This window comes from Leucoraja erinacea, chromosome 14 (assembly GCF_028641065.1).
Source record: "Leucoraja erinacea ecotype New England chromosome 14, Leri_hhj_1, whole genome shotgun sequence".
Taxonomy (NCBI): Eukaryota; Metazoa; Chordata; class Chondrichthyes; order Rajiformes; family Rajidae; genus Leucoraja; species Leucoraja erinaceus.
This window is the reverse complement of record NC_073390.1, coordinates 34,088,088-34,111,593: the sequence shown is the minus strand read 5'-3', so window position 1 is coordinate 34,111,593 and position 23,506 is coordinate 34,088,088. Positions and strand designations below refer to the sequence as shown.

At 41.1% G+C, this 23,506-nt stretch overlaps 1 protein-coding gene across 5 annotated transcripts in view; it reads right to left on the bottom strand.

Annotated features, from left to right (window-relative positions):
- Window positions 1–23,506, bottom strand: part of arhgef4 (Rho guanine nucleotide exchange factor (GEF) 4) — a 332,949-nt gene that overhangs the window by 63,906 nt on the left and 245,537 nt on the right. The window lies entirely within an intron of this gene.

Genomic DNA, 23,506 nt, shown 5'->3' with positions numbered 1-23,506 from the left:
TATGTTTCTAATGAAGATTTACAAGGTTAGAGTGGGGAGGCTGGGATTGTTCCTCATGGAGCCATAGGTTGAGAGGAGATTTAATAGGTGAGCAATATCATAGTAGATTAAGATGGGCTTAGAGAAGTTGTTCCTATTAATGAATGGTTCAAAGACTGTAGGATACAGACAGGGCCAGATTTACGTATAAGCTTCACAAGTTTAAGCTTAGGGCCTCGAGATCTAGGGGGGGCCTCGGCAGGGCCAGATTTACCTATAGGCTTCATAGGCTGATTGGGTGGGGTCTCACATAGGGGATTGTGAGGGGCCTCACAAGTGGAATAAGGGCCTCTCTTCATCTAAATCCGGCCCTGGATACAGATCCATAGTATGGGGATAAATATAGGGGAATTAGTGTGGAAAGTAGTCATGTTCTGCAATTCATCCTTGTGAAGGGAGGTGAAACAGTCAATCAGCACATTCCAAGGTGAAATTGTTATGTACTCAAAGGAAAACAATTTGCAGAGCTATCATGCAAAGAAAGGATAATTGGCCTACTGTACAATGAACCGCCTAGAGCCAGCATAAAATCAGTAGGCTGAGGGAGCTCCTTCAGTGCCATAACAACTCGATGATGCAATATTAGCAGCAAAGGGGCACTAAAAATATTCATCTACTGATAATCTGCATGGTTCATTTTTGTTTTTATTCGGCTTTAACCACTTGTTATTACTGGATTAATCACATACCCTTTAAACATTTTGCTGGATTTTGTTTCTGCTCATTTCAATGGAAGGGAGAAGCAAGGAACTGCAGACGCTGGTTTACAATAAAAGATACAAAGTGCTGGAGTAACTGAGCAGGTCAGGCAGCATCCCTGGAGAAGAACATGGATAGGTGACATTCCGGGTCAGTATGAAGAAGGGCGCAAACCTGAAACGTCATTTATCTGCATTCTCCAGGGATGCTGCATGATATGCTAAGTTACTTCAGCATTTTGTGTCCTTTTTTTAAAAAAGGACTAGAATTTGAGCAGGCTTCCTTCCCAGCCTGCACTTACAATAACTTCCAGACGATACTGACAAAAGGTAGCTTCCAGATAGAGTCATAAAGTCATACAGCATAGAAACAGGCCCTTCACCCTGTCATGTTATGTAGTAGTTGACTGCAATGGAATGAATTTAAAGGCAAATTCAACATGCTCTCTCTACTTTATCATATTCAGCTATAAATCATGATTTATTTCTAGGAATAGATTTCTTTTCCTAGTTCTTTGCTCAGATGTCTACATGCAAAAGAAAGGGTACTTTAAAACAGAGGAGCGATGCTTTCAGCTAGAATTTTTGGTTTGAGAGATAACTGTTTAAGTGATAGCTCAAAATAATTATCTGAAAAATAGTTTTTAAGGATTTGTGCATTTGCTAAAACCAAGTTCAAGTTCAAGTTCACGTTGTCACTTGACCAACTAAGGTACAGTGAAATTTGAGTTACCATACAGCCCTACTAAGTGAAAACCAACAATACACACAGCCACATAAAATAAAATTTAACATAAACATTCACCACAGTGGAATCCCCATTCCTCACTGTGATGGAAGGCAATAAAGTTCAGTCATCTTCCTCCTTTGTTCACTCATGGTTGGGACCTTTGAACCCTCCGCACTTGTCACTGCTGATGGTCAGATGCTCCCAGCCCTCGCATTGGGATGATCGATACTCCAGCGTCGGGATGGATCGGAACACTCCGCAGCATGGAATGTCGGCTTCTTCTTACCGGAGACCGCGGCTTCACGGTGTTAAATTCCTTAGGCCCCGTGGTCGGAGCTCCGTTGGCGACCATCAGCAAAGGATCGCAACTCCTAATGTTAATGTCCGTGCCACGCTCGCAGCTTGAAGCTACGGGCCAGTCTCCAGGAAAGGCTGCACCACTCCACGTTGTAGGCCGCGGGGGGGGAACGGAGATGCTACATGGAGAAAGATCGCAGCTCTGTCGAGGTAAGTGACTGAAAAAGGTGTCCCCCGATTTCCCCCCCACATAAAACAAACCAAGAAACACTCCATCATACTTTTAAAACAAACTTAAAATAATAAAAACAGAGAGGGGACTGACAGACTGTTGGCGAGGCAACCACCACGGTGGTGCCACCCGATGGAACCAGTGTGTTATTCGAGGATTAGGAAGATATCATGAAGCATTCTGACCGATGGACAGCTTTATTGATATCATAAAATACATCTCTGGAAATGAGTCATTGTCCATTGTAAAATGTTGTATAAAGGTTCCTTATCTGGGTTTTGGTGAACTGGTATTGTAGATATAGGAAAAATGGGTGGGTATCACAGGAATATCTTTTGGAATAGATTACATTCATATTCCTTGTTTTAAACTCATTTAGGTATTTTCCTGAAATACCATGTGACCCAGTTCAATCCCTTACATTCACAACAATAATTTCTAAAGTAACATTTGTTCGAGGTCAGTTAAGTGACTAATGATGACATTGCCTAATAGCAGCCAATCTGTTGGAACAGATTTTTTCTCCCAAGCCATTATTTGTTTGAAAATAGTTTCACATGGATACAGCTTTTAATCTTTTGTTAAAAAAATATCCAAAATAAAATGTAATAAAAATCTAATTGGCAACATTGCAATTAAACTGTTAATGGGTCGTAAAGTCATAATTTGAAGAACATGTACAAAAATAAAGACATATTTTGTTTCCTGGCTGTTTCACAGAAATCTTATTTTATTTCCCCTCCCCCTCCCTCTCTACCGCCACCTCCCTCTCTGCCCCCCTCCCTCTGCTCCGCCCCCCCCCCCCCCCCCCCCCCCCCCCCCCCCCCCCCCCCCCCCCCCCCTCCCCTCTACCACCACTCCCTCTCTACCCCCCTATTGGGCCCCCATGGGTGAGTGGTGGAATATTGCATTCGGGGACCAGCCCTCCCCTGTGATGCCACGTGCCCCCCCCCCCCCCCACCCCTCACTCTCTACCCCTTCCCTCTCCCGCTCTCTCCCCCCCTTCCTCTCCCCCCTCTATCCCCTCCCACTACCCTCCCTCACCCTCTCCCTTTATACACGCTCCCCCCTCCCTCTCTACCCCCCTCCCTCTGCCTCTTGCCATGCCTGCACAGTTGGGGGCTATGCGTGAGTGGATAGGGCGGGGGATGGGGGAAAAGGAGCAAATGAATAATATTAATATAATATCAAGGGGGAGGGTTAGTGTGTGTGTGGGGGTGGTTAGTGTGTGTGTGTGGCGCCGCAGGCCTCCCCCCCACAACCGCTCGTTGAGGGGACGGGACCCAACGGGTCCCACTTGGTCTAGCTATATCTAAAATTCAATCCACTAAACCAATGAGGAACTAAATAGTGCTTTGGCATCACGAACCAAAGACACATGTTTAGTTTACATTTGTCATCTTCTTAGCAACATCTTGCCATCTTCATGTAACATTGTACTAAGCCTTTTGGTTAGAAGGTTCTGTGAAGCACAGTATATTTATTTATTGGTCTATGCTCCAGCAAATTGCGTGAACACGTATTGAAACCAGTTTTTCAAATTGTGGTGAAAACGTTTCAGAAATGGCCAAGTACACACTGTATTCTTTTGGCAACTTTGTTAAACCCAAACAAAACTTGAAGTTGTTTATCTCAGGCGATTAAACAATCACTTAATAATGTAAATTCCTACAGATATCTCCATAACATCCTTCTTGCTGTCTCCAGATATGGAGTGGGAGTCAAGGAGCAATGTTCATGATAACTCTGTTTACTTGTTTCCAATGAACAATATCAAGTGGTATCTATGGAAAGAGAAGTAGCTAATGTTTCCAGTCCTGCACCCACATGCAGATTCAGATTTCAGATATACGTCAGGGAAATTTCTTGTTTGCATGAACCTCTTAGAATGCCCAGTATACATTATAATGATTGATACAACAATAAATACCAAGAGCAAAATGGCAGGGCAGTGCAAAGATTGTAGGGCAAAAAAATAACCAAAGTACAAAAGTGTGTGGCAGCACCTCAGAAAAAGAGGTGTGAAAGAGGTAATGAAATGATTCAATTTATTGTCATTGTCAGTGTACAGTACAGAGACAACGAAATGCATTTTTAGCATCTCCCTTGAAAGGGAGACACAGGGCGTCGCGGTGTGCCCGCGCCTGCCGCCGTAACATTCCATTACAGGCAAAGGTGGGTGAAGTGTCTTGCCCAAGGACACAACGACAGTATGCACTCCAAGCGGGATTTGAACCGGCTACCTTCCGGTCGCCAGCCGAACTCTTAGCCCATTGTGCTATCTGTCGTCCTCGTAGGTAATGTAGTTGGATCAGGATTCTAACAACAGCGGGGAAGAAACTTCTTAAGTCTGTGTGATCAGGTTTTCAAGCTCCTGTTTAGGTTTGCACTATTATGGTCTGGGTACCGTCTTATTAATAATATTTTGCATTATTGATTATTGTATTTATATTTATTGCATTATTCCATTAATGTGCCTGGAAAGCTGCAGCAAGTAAGATAATTTCATTATTCTGTTCATGGTGCATATGACAATTAAACACTCTTGACACAGGTAAAGTACCACATTTAGAAGAGTGAAACTTGATTTGGCTGGGAAATCTGCCTTTAAAACAACAATGTCGCCTCAAACATTGTTGCACCAACACCAGGCATTCCTTAGACAATGAAACATATGTGCAACTGAAATGAAAATCTTGTCAGGATTGCAAGAGGGGATGCTACTGAAAGTGCCTGGCCAGATTTCCACTGTGACATTATGCAGCCTGAAAATGATCACCATCAAGTTCCACTCTAGGAATAAGTGATACTTATATGTATTGCATCGAAAAAAACATTACTAGCCATTTGAGTTTCTCAGCCAATGTTCATGGTACCACCATAAACCAATAGCTTAATTCATCTTTATAAGTGCAGCTCAATGTCTACCCAATGGCAAGTTACACACTTTGCTTCATGCTCTGTGGAAGGTGTCATCTTGGGTTTGTTCTATCTCGCCTCTGACTGCTTCATCTTCTGCGAGAAATAGAATTCTGAGGTGACTTGAATTTGAGGTGACTCATCAATTTTACTAAGTCTTCTTGATGCCACACTGCCTAAAGCTAACTCAGTAGAGAGGAAAGAATGGACTTAAGAATGGAACGATGCTCAATAGCATCCTTCTCAGGCAAACACTTGCTTGGGCCAGAGTCCATATTTTTGCAAATATATAAACAGTTCGCTCTGCATTAGCAACACAATAAATCTATGACTCTGGAAGCCATAATTTGACCCTTGCCGAAGAGCTAATGTGCATGCGAACAGCCCATAAATGCTTAAAGATCTCCTTAAATAGTCCAGGTGCAGACTTATGTTTACAGATCCATTGTCCTGTTAATGGCCTCCACTGTGCTTGGTGAATGTGTATGGCTGGGATGAAGTTAGATAGCTTTACATGTAGATTTATATAAACACAAGAGATTGCAAATGCTGGAATCTGAACCAAAAAAAACCTGCTGGAGGAACTCAGTGGGTCAGCTCATCTGTGAAAGGAAATGGACAGTATAAATTCTGGTTAAGATCCTTTACCTAGACCCAGGATGCAACACATTGATGAAATATATCTGGATCTGAAATGTTGTCTGTCCATTTATCTCCACAGATGTTCCCTGACCCATTTACTTCCTCCAACAGTTATTTGTTTACATTTGTACTATTATCACTGTCGTCAAAGTGCGAACGCATCCCTTGACAGGCACAATATGCTCCGATTCTTTCAACATGGTTTAAGGTTCTATACTCTGGCATAATTGCAAACCATGGACAAACATTGAGCTTAAATTGAGAACAAAACACAGAAAGCCTGCATTACATCATATTTCTGGTGCATTAACTGGCTACATCATATCTGGGAATTAGCACTAGGGGCAAGTGTGGGTGGGTGGGTGGATCATGCTGCAAATGTCTCTTATTTGACAGCTCAATATTAATAACTGCACATTAAACATTGTTTATTAACTGTGAAGTGCCTTGGGGGGGATCTTGAAAACATAACAGATGCAACAGAAAGCCATATGTTTCCTCGATAATCGACTGGTTGCTTTAATTTTAACCTGAAATGTCCTATATGCTGATTGGCCACAGGCCTACACAGTGAGACTGTAGAAACAAATAACAGCAGATGCTGGTTTAAGCAAAGATATACACAAAGTGCTGGAATAACTCAGCGGGTCAGGCAGCAACTCTGGAGAAAAAGGATAGGTGATGTTTCGGGTCGGGACCCTTTCTCAGACGCTGTACCTGTTCTCATCTTCACCTTATCCCGACTTCCTCAGGAAAAAAAAGCAACAAAGTGTTTTCTCTCATTTTTATGAGAAAGATGCTTTCTCATCTTTGCAGCACATTTGTCAATGAATCTGTTCCAAAAATAACATCGCCTTTTCCGCTCCACTATTCAATATTATGTGGCGAAGAGGGTAGGTCATTCCTCCCTAATGACGTTGCTATCTGAGCAAGTTGGGATGGTTTGTTTGCCTCTTTCTCAGCCTGGGTTCTTTGTACCTATCAGGTTGAACACAATTTATCAAATAATTGATTCCTTAAAAGTCCTTCATCACAGCTTGGATCCAGTAAACAGAAACCTCTGCCAGAACCTTTGCAATGGTTAACTAATAATGCATTTTGAATTATAGAGTTATTGAATTATAGAGTTAACCTTTTTATGAGAAGTATTGGGAAGCATGTGGTAGAAGTTCAAGTTCAAGTGAATTTATTGTCATGTGTCCCTGATAGGACAATGAAATTCTTGCTTTGCTTCAGCACACAGAACATAGTAGGCATTTACCACAAAACAGATCAATGTGTCCATATACTATAATATAAATATATACACACATTAATAAATAAAATTATAAAGTGCAAATAACAGATAATTGGTTATTAATAATCAAAGTTTTGTCGGAGCCAGGTTTAATAGCCTGATGGCTGTGGGGAAGTAGCTATTCCAGAACCTGGTTGTTGCAGTCTTCAGGCTCCTGTACCTTCTACCTGAAGGTAGCAGGGAGATGAGTGTGTGGCCAGGATGGTGTGGGTCTTTGATGATACTGCCAGCCTTTTTGAGGCAGCGACTGCGATAGATCTCCTCGATGGAAGGAAGGTCAGAGCCGATGATGGACTGGGCAGTGTTTACTACTTTTTGTAGTCTTTTCCTCTCCAGGGCGCTCAAATTGCCGAACCAAGCCACAATGCAACCAATCAGCATGCTCTCTACTGTGCACCTGTAGAAGTTAGAGAGAGTCTTCCTTGACAAACCGACTCTCCGTAATCTTCTCAGGAAGTAGAGGCGCTGATGAGCTTTCTTGATGATTGCATTAGTGTTCTCGGACCAGGAACGATCTTCAGAGATGTGCATGCCCACTTCACTTTCCACTTTAAGTTTGAATGTGTATACTTAACTGAGAGTAAAACTGACTGGAAAGTCAAGATGAATTTCCAATATTAATTCTAGATGTGCTGCAGAGCACAGTTGTTAATGACTAAATTGATCATCTATCTGCGCAAAAAAAACAACACAAAGTCCTGCACTAACTCAACGGGCCAGGCAGCATCTCTGGAGAGAATGCATAGGTGACATTTCAGGTCGGGACCCTTCTTCAGGTGGAGGGTGGGGAAAGAAAGCTGGAAGAAAGGAGGGGTAGGACTAAGGCTGTCAGGTACTACATTGATACGAGTGAGAGGGGGACTTTTGATAGGCAGAGATGAAATAGAAGAGGTGTGAGACAAAAGGATTTAATAGTCGCAAATTCTGAACCCAGAGGAAGGGATTTAAGTGGAAGGGGATGCAGAGGGGAGAAATCTGTGTCAGTTCAGATGGGGCACAGAGGAGGAGGGATGGTTGGGAGAGAAGCGGGACTTTGTGGTTACATAAAATTGGAGAATTCAGTGTTTATATCATTGGGTTGTGAGCTACTCGTGAAATATAAGGTGTTATTCCACATTTATGTGTAACCCTTGGTTGAAATTTCTTGACTTGCATTTCTCTCCACATCATTCCTTCCATCCTCCCACAGTAAATCTGCTGGCTCAATTTACATACTAATGCAATCCAGCTGAGATGAGTTCAAACCTATTACAAGATCTCTATGGGTTCATTACAGTTCACGAGATTGTGTAGCCAGAGTGCAGGAACAGTCATGACTGAATCATTCTAGATCAACAACACCCTTAGCAATGTTTGTTTCCATTGTTGAGGAGGCAGCTCATCACATTCTGTTAATCGGTTTGATCTTATTTGGAAAGAGAAAATGGACAAAAGAGCCATGTCTTAAAAAAATAAAAGCAACATCACAGCAAGTGATTTAAATACTCTTGTAAATGAATGTGATTTTATTCACCCAAAATTGGCGTTAGTGATTATCATAATCAAAAATGTCATAGTCATGCAGCATGGGAACAGGTCCTTCTTGCCCATGCCGACCGACATGTTCCATCTACACTAGTCCCACCTGCCTGTGCTTGGCCCATAACCCTCTAAACCTATCCTATTCATGTACCTGTCCAAATGTCTCTTAAATCTTATGACGGTACCTCCTCTGGCAGCCCATTGCATATACCCACCACACTTTGTGTAAAAGAGATACCCCTCAGGGCACCTGTTTTCTATGTTTCTATGTTCCTCTAAATCTTTCACCTCTCACCCTATAACAGAATCCTCTGGTTCTTGATTCTCCACCTCTGCATTTACCCAATCTATTCTTCTCATGATCTATAGATCTCATGTACCGGTTCCCCACAGGGCTGTGTGCTAAGCCCCCTCTTATACTGTCTCTACACCTACGACTGTAGTCCGGCCCACAACAACAACCGCATCGTCAAATTTGCTGACGACACTACTGTGGTCGGACTTATTTCAAAGGGAGACGAGGCAGCCTACAGAGAGGAAGTCCTGAAGTTGACAACCTGGTGCTCAGAAAACAATCTGGCTCTGAACACCAGGAAAACAAAAGAGCTCATTGTCGACTTCAGGAGGCACAGCACCGACTTAGCCCCCCTACACATCAACGGCGAGTGTGTGGAGAGGGTCAACACCTTCCGGTTTCTCGGCGTCCATATCGCTGCTGATATCTCCTGGACGGACAACACGACAGCGGTCATCAAGAAGGCTCAGCAGCGGCTGCACTTCCTGAGGGTCCTCAGGAAGCACAACCTGGACTCTAACCTGCTGCTGACCTTCTACCGCTCGTCCATCGAGAGCCTGCTGACATACTGCATTACAGCATGGTATGGCAGCTGCACCATGGCAGACAGGGAGAGGCTTCAGAGGGTAACTAGGACAGCGCAGAGGATCATTGGCTGCCCTCTCCCCTCCCTGATGGACATCTACACCTCCCGCTGCCTTAGCAGGGCAAAGAAGATCATCAAAGACAGCTCCCATCCTGCGTTTGGACTGTTCGACCTGCTGCCCTCTGGAAGGCGCTATAGGTGCATCAAATCCAGGACAAATAGACTCAGGAATAGTTGCTTTCCGAGAATTATAACTACTATTAATTCTAATTCACACATGCACTGACTTCACTGCCCAACACGGACTTCCATCTGTATATATGTATATATGTATGTAGCGCCGCAGAAATTGTGCACCTATTCCCGCCCCCATCCCCCCCCCCCTTCTCCCTTCTGTTTTTTGTTTTTTCTGTTTCTTGTTTTTTGTGCTAAATTGTATGTATGCACTGAGTACGAGCAGCTTTCATTTTCACTGTACATGTATAGTGACAATAAATGGCATATCTATGATTTATTCTTCTCACGATCTCTATAAGATCACCCCTCATTCTCCCATGCTCCAAGGAATAAAGTCCCAGCCTGCTCAACCTCTCCCTAAAGCTCAGGCCCTCAAGTCCTGGCATATTTGTGTACTAAGCCAGCCATGAGTGGACAGTGCAGTAATCCCATCAGATTTATAATGATGGCTTATTGATGATTATTACTGAGTCGCAGCTCAGCAGGATGAGTTTACTTGGACGCTGTGAGACCCCTCATCCTTCAGTGGGAGTGGCAGCTGCTCAAGTTGAGTGTAGGACGCCCTGTTGCTGAATTACTGAGAAACAGATGTAACAAGTTCAACTGCAGTATCTGAGGCTTGGCAAGGAGATTTTTTAATAAAAAGAGTAGAGTGATGTAAAAGGTGACGTGGTTTGCAATCTGGTAAATTACCTGCATTTGCTATTATGGATTTCATCTACCAATGTCATTAAAAGGAATTAGAAAAATATTAATATTTATCAAGTGAAACTGGACTATGGAACGCAATAACCAAACCATGAAGATATTCGTGTTTGATTAATTTCATGAAGCAAGCATATTTTCTTTGTAAATGTATTGTTGAAATTAATAACACCATCAAAATATTACTTAAATCCAATTGCTGCTCAGATCTAAAAAGCCACACTGCCGAATTCAGTTTGTTAATTGTTGTTCATTCAGGCCAAGCTCCCTTCCCCATTAAGTTCATGATTGTACTTTACATCATGCCTCTCACACACCTCGTAAGTAACAAAGTGACAGAGGAAGACTTTATGTCTCCACCGAGAAATCCATTTTTATTCCATTGGGATTCAGGGTGAGTGTTTACACTTGCATTGCGCTGCACAGTATGACTCGTCCAGCCTTGTAAAAGTACGAGACTTGCATGTATGCAACACTGTCCATGACCTTTTGATAACGCTATAACCAATACTCCGCCATTCAATAATGACTGATATATCTTTCCCTCTCAGCCCCATTTTCCTGCCTTCTCCCACATCTCTTGACACGCTTACTCATCAAGAATCTATCGATCTCTAATTTATAAATAACTAATGACGTGGCCTCAATAGCCATTTTATTTATGTGGCTGCATGGTAACGCAAATTTCACTGCACCATTGGTGTACGTGACAATAAATGTAACTTGAACTTAACTTGAACTTAAACTTGAACTCCACACATTCACCACCCTCTGATTAAAGAAATTCCATCTCATCTATTTAAATGTATGTTAATTTATTCTAAGGCTGTGCAAGACTCTCCCTCTGGTGGAAACATCTTCTCCACATCCACTCTATCCAGACCTTTTACTATTCGGTAAGTTTCAATGAGGTCTTCCCTCATCCTCCAGTGAGTACAGGCCCAGAGCCATCAAATCCTCAAAAGAGAAGCATAACTAGCCTCAACAAAAATCACCCATGCTCTTCCTTAAATAAAACCTTGCATCATGAATGTCCACCAAGATTTAGGCAGGGACAACATCGCATCTAAAAGACAAGGGACTGGAAAGTCAACCATTTTGTCATCACACCAAGGTTGAAAGATTGAAATATGGCACTCTGGCAATTCAACTGGGCACCTGTGACATGGTTTCTATATGAATGGCATAGCATGGCATCATTCCTTGCAGCCTGAGAAATTAGATCCCATTCTGACAATGAGCATCATTGATCATTATCATGGCTCCTCTGCCCTGATCCTGGACTCAATTTTCTTTGTGCATTCCAGCTGAATCAGATAATCCAGAGCATCCAACACCTTGGCTTCTGGCAAAGATTGCTGCAGATTGACCATGAATGAAATATTGCTGACATGCACCTTCTCTTTACTTGCATTTTAATGGCAATGAATGGAGATGATAACTCTGACAGCACAGCATCCAAAATTTGCACTGGAATTACACCTGAATCCTATGCTTACTCTTAGCTATGCTGTACCTGTGGGGCTTGCTTCTCTGCTATATATAACTATGACTCCTGATGCAAGGAAAAGTTGTTGTACTGCAGGGGGGAAACAGACATATGGAATTAATTGCAATACTCTTAAACTGAAACTAACATGGGTTCTGTGTGTGGAGTTTACTAGTTCTCCCTGTGACCACGTTGGTTTCACCAAGTACTCCAGCCAAGGACACTGATGTCAAGGGTTATGGAAAAATAAGGGAAATTGGATTAGGATAATCATCAGCCATGATTGTATGGAGGAGTAGACTCGATGGGCCAAATGGCCTAATTCTACTCCTACAAGTTGTGATAGTACTCCAGTCACTCCAGTTTGCTCCCATTCCCTTGGATGTATTGGGAGGTTAATTGGAAACCGTAAATTATATTTAGTTTCAAAAGAATCAAAGGGGGAAGTTGATCGGTTTGTGAGAGAGAATATGTTGCATGGTTATAGGAGTGGGAATTGGTAGAAAATGCTCTACAGAGGGATAGCATGGACCCCATGGACCAATGGTCACCGTCTGCATGGATGTTCTATCCTGTTGTGTTCATTGAGTTATTTTGCCATCATAGCTTCCTAAGTAAATGAGAAACTGCTTTGCTAAACTTAATACTGTGGTTTTATTTCTGATCCTTTGTGTAAACTGTCCTATTTATTTCCTTCACACTGTCAATCTTTATGCCTGTGGTGTTGTTTCTCTCCCCTCTCCCCTGATTCTCAATCTTAAGAAAGGTCTCGACCTGACACAACCCCCATTCCTTCTCTCCAGAGATGCTGGCTTACTGGCATTACTACAGTGTTTTGTGTCTATCTTTGGTGTTGTCTGTCACATTGTCCATCTAGTAAATCACTTTTAAACTTTCCTTGTTAGAACAGCTTCGCAAAACGATTGTATGCGGCAAACTATTTTTGTCCTTGTAACTCTGCAATGTTGAATTTCACAGACAGAATCAATTGTTGCAGCTTTGCAATGATCAAAGAGGCAGCATTGTTATGCAAGACACAATGTAAAGAAGAAATAATAATTAATGACTCATCCACTTTGACGCCAACTGTCATGTATAAAATTTAATGGCACTGAGAATATTCGTCAAAAGAAAATTACTCTTGGCTGTTTAGTCACTCAGCCTGTTCCCATTTTAGAACAATCTGGGCACAGTGTTGCAGCTAGAGCTGCTGCCCCACAGTTTCAGGGTTGCGGGTTCAATCCTGACCCCTGGCACTGTCTGTGTAACATTTGGACATTCCCCCTGAGACTGTAACTGTGTTTACCCTGGAGTGCTCCAGTTTCTTCCCATCTTCCAAACACAGGTGGGCTGGTAAATCAATTAACCTCAATAAATTGTGCCGAATGCAAGAAGGTAGTAGAATGTTGAGGGGAGCTGTGGGGAATATAGAGAGAGAAAAAATGCTCATATAAGTCTAAGATGAACAATAAAGATGGAGTAACTCAACAGGTCTGACAGCATCTCTAGAGAAAAAGAAAAGGTGACGTTTTGTATCGAGACCCTTCTTCACATGCTCAGAGAGCCTCGATGGGTTGAAGGCACTGTTCTATGCTCTAATACTTTATAATAGTTGTGATATAAAATGTAGTTACTGTTGTAATGAAATAATGAAATTCAGCCATAAACAAAACAATAACAAGATAATTGATATAATATTGATGACAATATCAAAAATAATTTCCCTGCTTCTCAGTAAAAACTCCAAGATTGACTGTGCCCAGATTGCACCCTTGTCTTCACGTTGCATCCAACAGCCAGCACTTCCACGAGTGCTAGACTCTCCCAGTACTGTACTAGGATGTCAGCTTGTATTTTTGCATTGTGTGGATGGAGATGCAAAACTGTAAGGGTGGAGAAGCCATCAGCTTTGTCTGTTTCAAGTTGGACTTTATGAGATAGAACATGTCTCAGTGGCTGTAAGATACTGGAGCATAACCAATAAATAAATTCTCTGGTTAAATGATAAAAACCTGCATTGTGCAGTGACATGATACATCTCTCTAATAATGAGGAAGGAAAAAAAACAAAGATAAAAATCCTGTCTCTCTTCTTTACGCCAGCACAACGTCCTCCATGTAGTTTAGTTTAGAGATACAACATGGAAACAGGCCACTGAGTCCATGCCAACTATCGATGCATACTAGTTCTGTGTTATCTAACTCACATTTACCCGCCCACTCCTAACACATTAGTGGTAATATTTCAGAAATTAACCATAAACCCACTGTTTTTGGAATATGCAAAGAAATACTGTAGGAGCAACCAGAGGATACTCAAATGGAGTTGACGTCACTAGGACGTCAACTCCAATGTGCAAACTCCACACAGACAGCACCCAAGGTCAGGATGGAATCTGGGTCTCTGGCACTATGAAGCAGTAGCTCTACCAGCTACATTGAATTAATGAACAGTTCTTTCACACCTGGTGATATGCCAGCAATCCATGTTGCCATCCTGCCATGACCGTGGACAATGTGGGTAGTTTGTGTGCTTCGTGACACCATTGTCTTCTGCCATTGTTCTGACATGGGCTTGATATTCACTACTCCTACAACACACAGCAGGGGTTGGCATCTATTGTGGCATTTGCCACCTGATGCCACCTGCACCTTTTCACACAACTCTGGCCTCCCTGTCCCATGAATAAATCTACAATCATTGCCAAACCAATTGCTTCTTGTGAATCAGTCTTCTTTATCCTGCCATGGTGTGCTTTCAGCAGTCCCATTTATAGGCCAGCGCTGCTTCTAAGTGCAGCTGGTTAACCATGATGAAATCCATATTCTTTGTATTCTCCACCCTCAGGTAACATATCCCAGCTGGCTTCAATATTGTCTGCTTGTATTTGATATTGCATGCTTTAATTGCAACTTCTTTGCCTTGAGACTAATATTTGTATGCAGGAGAATGTTATACATTGCTCCATAGTCAAGTTGAGATGCCACTTGCTGTGTTTGTGCTTTGGCGCAGCTAGTCCCTACCATAGACCTGACTTGGTTTGGCACCAAGTATATTGTATTCACTGGTTGTCTGAATCTGATCCTGTCTGCATGCTTCATCTCATTCACTCCATTGACTTTTAAAATCATTGTATGAAATGTTCTTCAGCTGCTGGTGTGGTTTTCTATCATTCCGTTGATGGCTTAGCCACCTTGGTTGTACATACCTTGTTCTGCTTGCTGTCTTGCAATTTACCACATGTACATCCTTATGTTGGTCAATTAGCATTTCTGACTGGTTTAATCATTCTGAAGGTTAACCATGGTAATGTCTCACATTCATCTGTTATTACAGGCTAAACTTAGGGATCCCACAAAAACATGATCTTTGATGAATAATTTTTTCTTGTCAACCAAACTTCAATCTAACAATTTACTTTAATTACAAATTTAGAAACAGTGAACTGCATATACTGGTTAATACACAATACACAAAGTGCTGGAATAACTCGGCTGGTCAGCCAGCATCTCTGGAGAAAATGGACAGGTGACGTTTTGGTTGGTTTATTTACACTGTTGTGCAATACATTGTGATAGAGAAATTACAGAAACAATATACAGAAATATATTTCAATATTTCTGTATATAGGATTCGCTTGTATTCATTGGAATTTAGAAGGATGAGAGGGTTTCTTATAGAAATATATATGAATTCTTAAAGGATTGGACAGGCTAGATGCAGGAAAAATGTTCCTAATGTTGGGGGAGTCCAGAACCAGTAGTCACAGTTTGAGAATAAGAGGTTGGCCATTTAGGACTGAGATGAGAAAAATCTTTGCACCCAGAGAGTTGTGAATCTATGGAATTCTCTGCCACAGAAAGCAGTGAAGGTTAATTCACTGGATGTTTTCAAGAGAGAATTAGAGTTAGCTTTTAGGGTTAATGGAATCAAGAGATATGGGGAAAAAGCAGGAACGGGGCACTGATTCTCGATGATCAGCCATGAACATATTGAATGGTGGTGCTGGCTCAAAGCTCGAATGGCCTACTCATGCGCTTATGTTCTATGTTTCTATGTATACAGAAACAATAGCTTTATCAACAACGACAGACTTTAAGCAACCTCTCACCAATATTGTCACTGTAGATGCAAATGCACACATGCACTAGGAGCTGGTCACATGGAAAAATTGCTATAAACAAATGCACATAAGCTACAATGACACTTCTATTATCTATCATTTTGAGCAGGATACACTTTATTCTGTTGAAACAAGTGAGTAATTACCAAACACTAATTTAGGTGACCCAGTGATGTCCTGAGCAAACGAGTCAAATACAAGTATTGCAGTGCAAATGAGGTTGCATCAAAAGTGAAAACTATTACCTTGTCTGCAGCTTGAGCATAAAATAAACTCCACTCATATCAGTATGTTAAAACAAGATTGTTCCAAGGTCTGTGGTCTCAAAAGTGCCCTTCTTTGGTGAAATGACCTGAGCTACAAATAAAACATACCTCATTTACTGATTTGGATATCCAGGAAGTGCTATATCAGTGAAAGCCTCTTTTTTTCATTGTCATCCTCCATCAACCCCATTTAAGGTTATTGAACCTTAAGGCACTGCTTCCAAAACTCTTAGTAGTCATCCTTGCCCTTTCCAAATTAAGTGGCTACCTGTACTTTCAACCTTAAATGATTGACCTGAACAGTTTTCCAATTTTCTCCTTCATTTTCGACATGATTTCTTCCCATCCAAGTTACTTGCTGCTCCTGTACATATTTGTTCATTTAAACATGATATTTGAATTAGTGCTATAACAAGAAACTTGAAATTAAAAATGAAGTAGAACCCAAAAGCAAAGGCCTTCAAGGCTGAGTTTTATTAAAAAAATGTTTTTGGATATATGTTTTGCATATCTGGAACTCATATGCATTATTTGAACTATTTTTCTTCCATTCGAGAACTGAAACATTTGGCAACTTAAAGTATCCATAATGGCATTAAAGCAAGCCAAGCAATCAAAATTCAAGCTGATCCACAACAGATGGCTCTTTGCTAATCCATAATAAAATTCCAAATTTGAAGTTGAGGTTGCAAGATGAATTTTCTATGGGTGAAAGACAATCTACAAGTTCACAGATAACATCACTGTAGTGGGCTGGATAATAAATAATGAAATGAAGCAACGCACACCTGAGTAAACATTGATGCCGCCGTAGGATTCAAGTTCCTAGGAATAAATATCACCAGAAATTTGTACTGGACCAGCCACATCAAAGCTATGGCCTAGAAAGCAAGCTAACACCTCCACTTCTTCAAAAAACAACCCTAACCACCTACTACAAATGCACCATAAAAAGCATTTTGTTGGGATGCATCACAGCCAGGTTCAGGAACAGCTCCATCCAAGACCACAAGAAATAGCGGAGAGTTGTGGACATAGCCCAGACCATCTCACAAACCAAATTTCCTTCCAGTGACTCAACCTACACTTCATGCTGCCTTGGCAAGGCTACCAGTATAATCAAGTCTCACTCCGATCACTCCCTCTTCACCATTCTCCCATCAGACAAGAAGTACAGATATTTGAAAATGAATATAACCAGATTCAGGGACAGTTTCATCTCAGCCCATCCCAGTTTCATCAAATAACCGAACAGTCCTCCCATCAACTAGAGTGCAGTCCTGACCTCCCATCTGCTGCATTGGAGGCATTTAAATTATCTTTAATTGGACTTTATCAAACATTACCTTGCATAAAATGGTATACCTTTTATTCTTTATTTGTACACTGTGTATGGCATGATTGTATTTATGTATAGTCTTTGACTGGATAGCATGCAAACAAATGCTTTTCCTGTACTTGGGTACATGTGACAATAATAACCAAAACTAAATATTTTACCAGATGTTTCTAAGGCAATTTTGGGTAGACCAAGAAGCAGAAGGTGAATATTGCACATTTTGTTTTAAGAAGCTAATCTCTGGCTATTTCTAAAATGGAAATTAAGTATTTAAACAATGTGCAGTGCAAGGTCCACGAGCATTGCCACTTTTCATTTCACTGCACATCTCGTATGTGTGTGTGACGAATAAACTTGACTTGACTTGACTCAGCCATTGACAGCTGAACAGAGAATTAGTTGTTGCCTTCAGAGGTCTCTCGCTCTGAAACACACTCCCTAACTAATCATGAGACATCATAGAACCAGCACTTTGACTGAAATCTTGGTCATTGTTCTATTTCCATTGTAGTTCAGTTCAGTTTATTGTCACGTGTACCGAGGTACAGTGAAAAGCTTTTGTTGCATGCTAACCAGTCAGCAGAAAGACAATACATGATTACAATCGATCCATTTACAGTATGCAGATACATGATAAGGAAATAATGTTTAGTGCAAGGTAAAGCCAGCAAAGTCCGATCAAGGATAGTCCGAGGGTCATCAAAGCGGTAGATAGTAGCTCACAGCTAGGTAAAATTCAGTTGTTATACGAATATAATTTAACTTGGAAATTTTGAACATGGATAGGTCAGTAGTTCACTATGTCCACTCAGTATTCATTATTATGAGTCTTACTGAGGAGATTAAAATAATTTATGTGGAACTGAAAATGAATATGAAATCAGTGACATTATTCTGGAATAGGCAGGCGGTGAGTGGCAAGACTCTTGTTTGAGCGGACATTTGATGAGCAATGCAAAGGAAGGTGATGGGGAGTGAATCTGAGCAGATGAATCAATGTCTCGTCAACCAAATAATGTCCTTCAAAACAATGAATATAAATAGTAATTCCTCCTTATTTTGCACATGAATTTGCTTATGTTATTAAAACAAGATCTCTCAGAAAAATCATGCTAGACATGTTGAATGATGTAATTTAACAGGGCATTAAACATGATGTTCCAATCCAGTATGACGCTGCTAGAGATAGGAAATTCAGCGTATATTTGAGTCGGATGGATTTGTAATGAAACAACCATCATGAAACCCCATGTTGATTTTAACTATCATCTTTCCTTCTTCCAGCTTAAACTAATTGTGTCGAAAAGTACTAATGGATCATCATTGTTTTAATTTCTCTAGCTCGATGTGGTATAGAATGGCTTCAGTTACTATTGTGCTATTGCCTGATACGCCTATAAATTCTTCATCAGCATCCCTGAAATTAATCTGCCTGCAAAGGACTGAAATGTCTTGAGGTAATGCATGGCAGTAATTACCTCTTGATAAGCTAATGTTTGGTTTAAAGGATTATTTGTTACGCAGTGTAAGTTTGCGTTACATTCCAGCACTGTGATCTCAATTAGTTCCCAACAATATAGGAAGATTTTGTTTCCTTTTGATAATGCTGTCATTGGTAAGGGTGGATATTTTAAACAACGGTCAAGAGTATCTGTCTGAAGAAGGGTCTCAACCTGAAACATCACATATCCTTTTTCTCCAGAGATGCTACCTGGCCTGCTGAGTTACTCCACCACTTTTTGTCTACCTGTTTAAGACAACCAATCAATCAGCATCTGCAGTTCTTTGTTTCTACAGTCAAGAGTATTTTTGGGCTCCAATGGAACGATGATGTAACCATTTGCATTTGGAAATAATTGCATAATTTGGGTCACCAATTCAATTTCTCAACCCTATCAACCCATACCCCACTCAATGGGGATCATAAGTGTTTATAATCCCAATTTGACACTTCATCATCACCGAGATCGCAGACTTCCACCTGTAATATTACCAGTCTCCTTTATCTCAACATCTGCATTATGTGGCAGTACAACCTTTTTTTAATATTAAAAATAATATAATTTTAAATTTAATATAAGCAGGTCAGTAAAAATGGGGCTATAATTATGAATTTTGACTTAATACGGGAAAGACTTTTAGTAGTTAAAAAGTCGCTTGATAGAGAAAATAATTTACCATTGAAGGCTTCCAGTGAAGTCTTCCATTTGCCTACTTTTATTAGGTTCCTCAAGAATTAAAGATGGTTGGAAAAAGTTGAGTTGGAACACTTGTAGATGTTTGGTATTTGTTAGGATAAGTGACAATTAGACAATGGCCCACTGCAAAGAACATGAGTGAGTGATCCCGAGCAGGCATACGGTTTAAGGAATACTGCCACCTTCTGGTAAATTGCACAGTTGAACTGTTACAATTATGCTGCAAGTTTAGCATCTGTTCAACACTTTTTAAATTGAATCGGCGTTCCTGGGCTTTGTTGTTGTCTTTCAGCCCATCTTCCCACAGGTTGTAGAAGCAGAAATTATCTTGCCGTAAATGTGCTGGTCAGGGGACATCTTAATGAGGCAGATTTTTTTTCTTCGCCATTTATTGTCCTGTAATGTGAAGCTGTTTACTGCTTGGCCTGTGAATTTCCATATTTTAGTATGACAGAGTGTGAAAGGGGCCTCTTTCTGTAAAGTTTATGCTGACATAGAAACATAGTAAATAGGTGCAGGAGTAGGCCATTCGACCCCCTCGAACCAGCAACGCCATTCAATGTGAGCATGGCTGATCATCTAAAATCAGTACGCCATTCCTGCATTTTCCCCATATCCCTTGACTGCTTTAGCCCTAAGAGCTAACCTTGTTGTTGCTGACTTGTTGAGCAATCCCAGTCCACTACTAATTTCCCGTGTAACCTATTAATTTTCCTTCTAACCTTGTAACTGCATTTCCATCAACTATTCCCAACCCACCCCAATTCTACCACTCACCTACATGCTGGGGGAAATTTGCAACAACCAATTAATCTACCAACCTACTTGTCTTATCGATGTAAGAGTAAACAAGAGCACCCTGGGGAACCCCATAGGATAACAGGGAGAATGTACATATTCCAAACGTAAAGTTATTACTCTGGAATTTATAAGGCCTTCATCTGAAAAGTGTATAAACACCCAGCTATACTATCTGAAAGGATTCACCAGATAAAAGGAGTTCCTGATCTATAGCAGCTTGTAAGACATCCAACACAATCTGAGCAACAATTGAGCAAAAGAAAAGCACCACATGTTCTGTTGGAAGGAACAAGGTGGCATCAGGCCACCAGCAGAGTCACTCTGCACCATACTCTATTGTCCAATGACCACATCATCAATGGAAATGGGTGCAAGGAAGCAATAATATATGGTTGCTTCCTTGAAAATTGCTTCTTATTAGCAGGATTTCAGCACAGAACATGAAAGCTGGTTTAAATGATGAAAATAAACAATTAAAACCAAAAAATATATTCAAAAGCTAGACCTAAAATATTGAAGCATCAATTGGCACCTGTATCCACTGTCTATGATAATACATCTTCACTGTCCAGGTTCCTGAATGCCCAGACACTAAAATGAAATCTTCAATGAAAGAAGATTTAAAAGGCGATAAAAATAAAAAAAACCCTCTGGGACTATTTTGTTTCCATTTTTTGGGTGATTCGTTTTTACACCACAGTTCTTACACAGTTTTACACCACACACCACGTTATTAAATGCTCAGCTCCAATTCGGTGCCAGTACTGCTGTCACCAACTTTCTTAGCTGATATGCTCGGAAGATAAGGATCTTAAGGGGTGTAGGAAGGAACTGTAGATGCTGGTTTACACCGATGATGGACAGAAAATGCTATAAAAAAAAACAGTGGGACAGGCAGCATCTCTGCAGAGAAGAAATGGGTGACATTTCAGGTCGAGCCACTTCTTCAGACTGAGTCAGGTGAGAGGGATCAAGAAGGGGATGCTCAAACTACCTGGGTTGCCATAGAGACACAACACCACATGCAATTTCCAGAGGCCAAATAATGAAACGTAATTTTCCTACTGACTTCATTCCTTCAATAACTTAAATGTACCATGCACCACACAAGCGTACAATTAGGTTGCAAGTATTACTGTCAAAATCTGGGGCATGAAGTGGAATTCAAAGCCCATAATGTCTCATTGTAATCATTGACCTGGAATCAATCCCGATCTCTGAAGTTTGCACACTCTCCCCCTGATAATGCAGGATCCCCCAGGGATGCTCCAATTGCCTCCTGCATCCCAAAGACAAATGGATTGGAAGGTTATTTGGCCACTGTAAATTGCATGTGGTGTGGTGTGGTATAATTGATGAGCTTTCTCCCCACCACCCCCGACAATCAGTCTGAAGAAGGATTCCAACCCTAAGTGTCACCTATCCATGTTCTCTAGAGATGTTGCCTGACCCATTGATTCACCCCAGCACTTTATGTCTATATTCATACCACCAAGAAATGTTACCACGGTTATCCATGTCAGTCATCCAGAGGTGTCATTATCAATGCAGGCAAGGGCTGGTGATATGATCTCTACTGCTGAGTGGCATTGAAGTTAGGCTGTTGGAGTTCAGCAGGATGGTCATCAAAGATCAAGAGACCCAAGATGTGACCAAAAACTACAAGCAGACATCTAACTGGACAGTCCAAAGTATAACACAACATCAGTTTTACTTGTGACACATAATGGGAGCATTTCACACTATGTCTACATGTCGAGCGAGTCTGTTAATACAACATGCCCCCAACCCACATAACAAACCACACATGCATCTACTTGCATCGCATTGCATTCTATTTCTTATAAAATGCTAAAGTCAAACAAACGCAAATGTTCACAAATATGTCACCACTGTAATAAGTCTGAAGGAGGGTCCCCACTTGAAACGTCACCTATCCATGTCCTACAAAAATGTTGCCTGACCCGCTGAGTTACTCCAGCGTTTTGTTTTGTTTCGTTTATGTAAACCAGCATCTGCAGTTTCTTGTGTCACTATTACATGTCATTCTACCATCTCTACAATTGTAACTCATGATGACTTCTCAAGAGTATTTCATAAACATATGACCTCTACAATTCCATAGGGCCACCATGGAAGCTGAATGGGAACACCTACACCTCCATGAACAAGTTGACCACTAAGTCACCCACTCTATAAATCAATATTCTTTCATTTAACTTAAGAAATAATCCTGAAACTTCCAATTCATTGTGGGCACATATACATTGCAACAATTCAATAAGATAGCTCATCAATGCCTTCTCAAGAGACACTATACATGAACAAGGGGCACATTCTGTATTAAAATTGATAAATAGGGGCAGCACATTGGCGCAGTGGTAGAGTTGCTGCCTTACAGTGCCAGAGACATGGGTTCGATCCTGACTTTGGGTGTTGTCCGTGTGGAGTGGGTGCTACGTTCTCCTCCCACATCCCAAAGATATGCAGGTTTGTAGGTTAATTGGCCTCTGTAAATTGTCCCTAGTTTGTGGGATAGAACAAGTGTATGGGTGCTGGTCGGCGCAGACTCGGTGAGCCGAAGGGCCTGTTTCCATGCTGTATATCTAAACCTCAGGCTAATCCGCAGAATTCAAAGCCCAACTATTTTTAACTCTACATCCCTTGGGTCATTCCTTCATAACTGTGTTATGCATCTCTCCTGAGATTTGACAGAAAGGACAAATTTTCGCCAGAATTCACAACTTGCAGTCAATGGCTCAAGAAATACGTTGATGTAATGCTTTTGCTCCTATCTAATGTGATATAGACGTCATACTGAGTTTGAAGATATTCTTGCCATTGGCATTCCATCCCACTCCATTTGCTTCAAGCAGAAACAATTCCAGATCTACTGGATGTTAATAAGATGCAGTTTGCCACTTGCCTCTAACGTAGAATTATTTCTCAATTAACAACAAGGAAGTTCATCTCTGAATGTATAAATGTATCAATCAAACTCTACACTGGAGGTCAGGATTAAATTTGGGTCGTTAGATGCCTGTGGCAACAGTGCTAATTGCTGTACCACTGTTTCACTCTTGGTTTTGGTT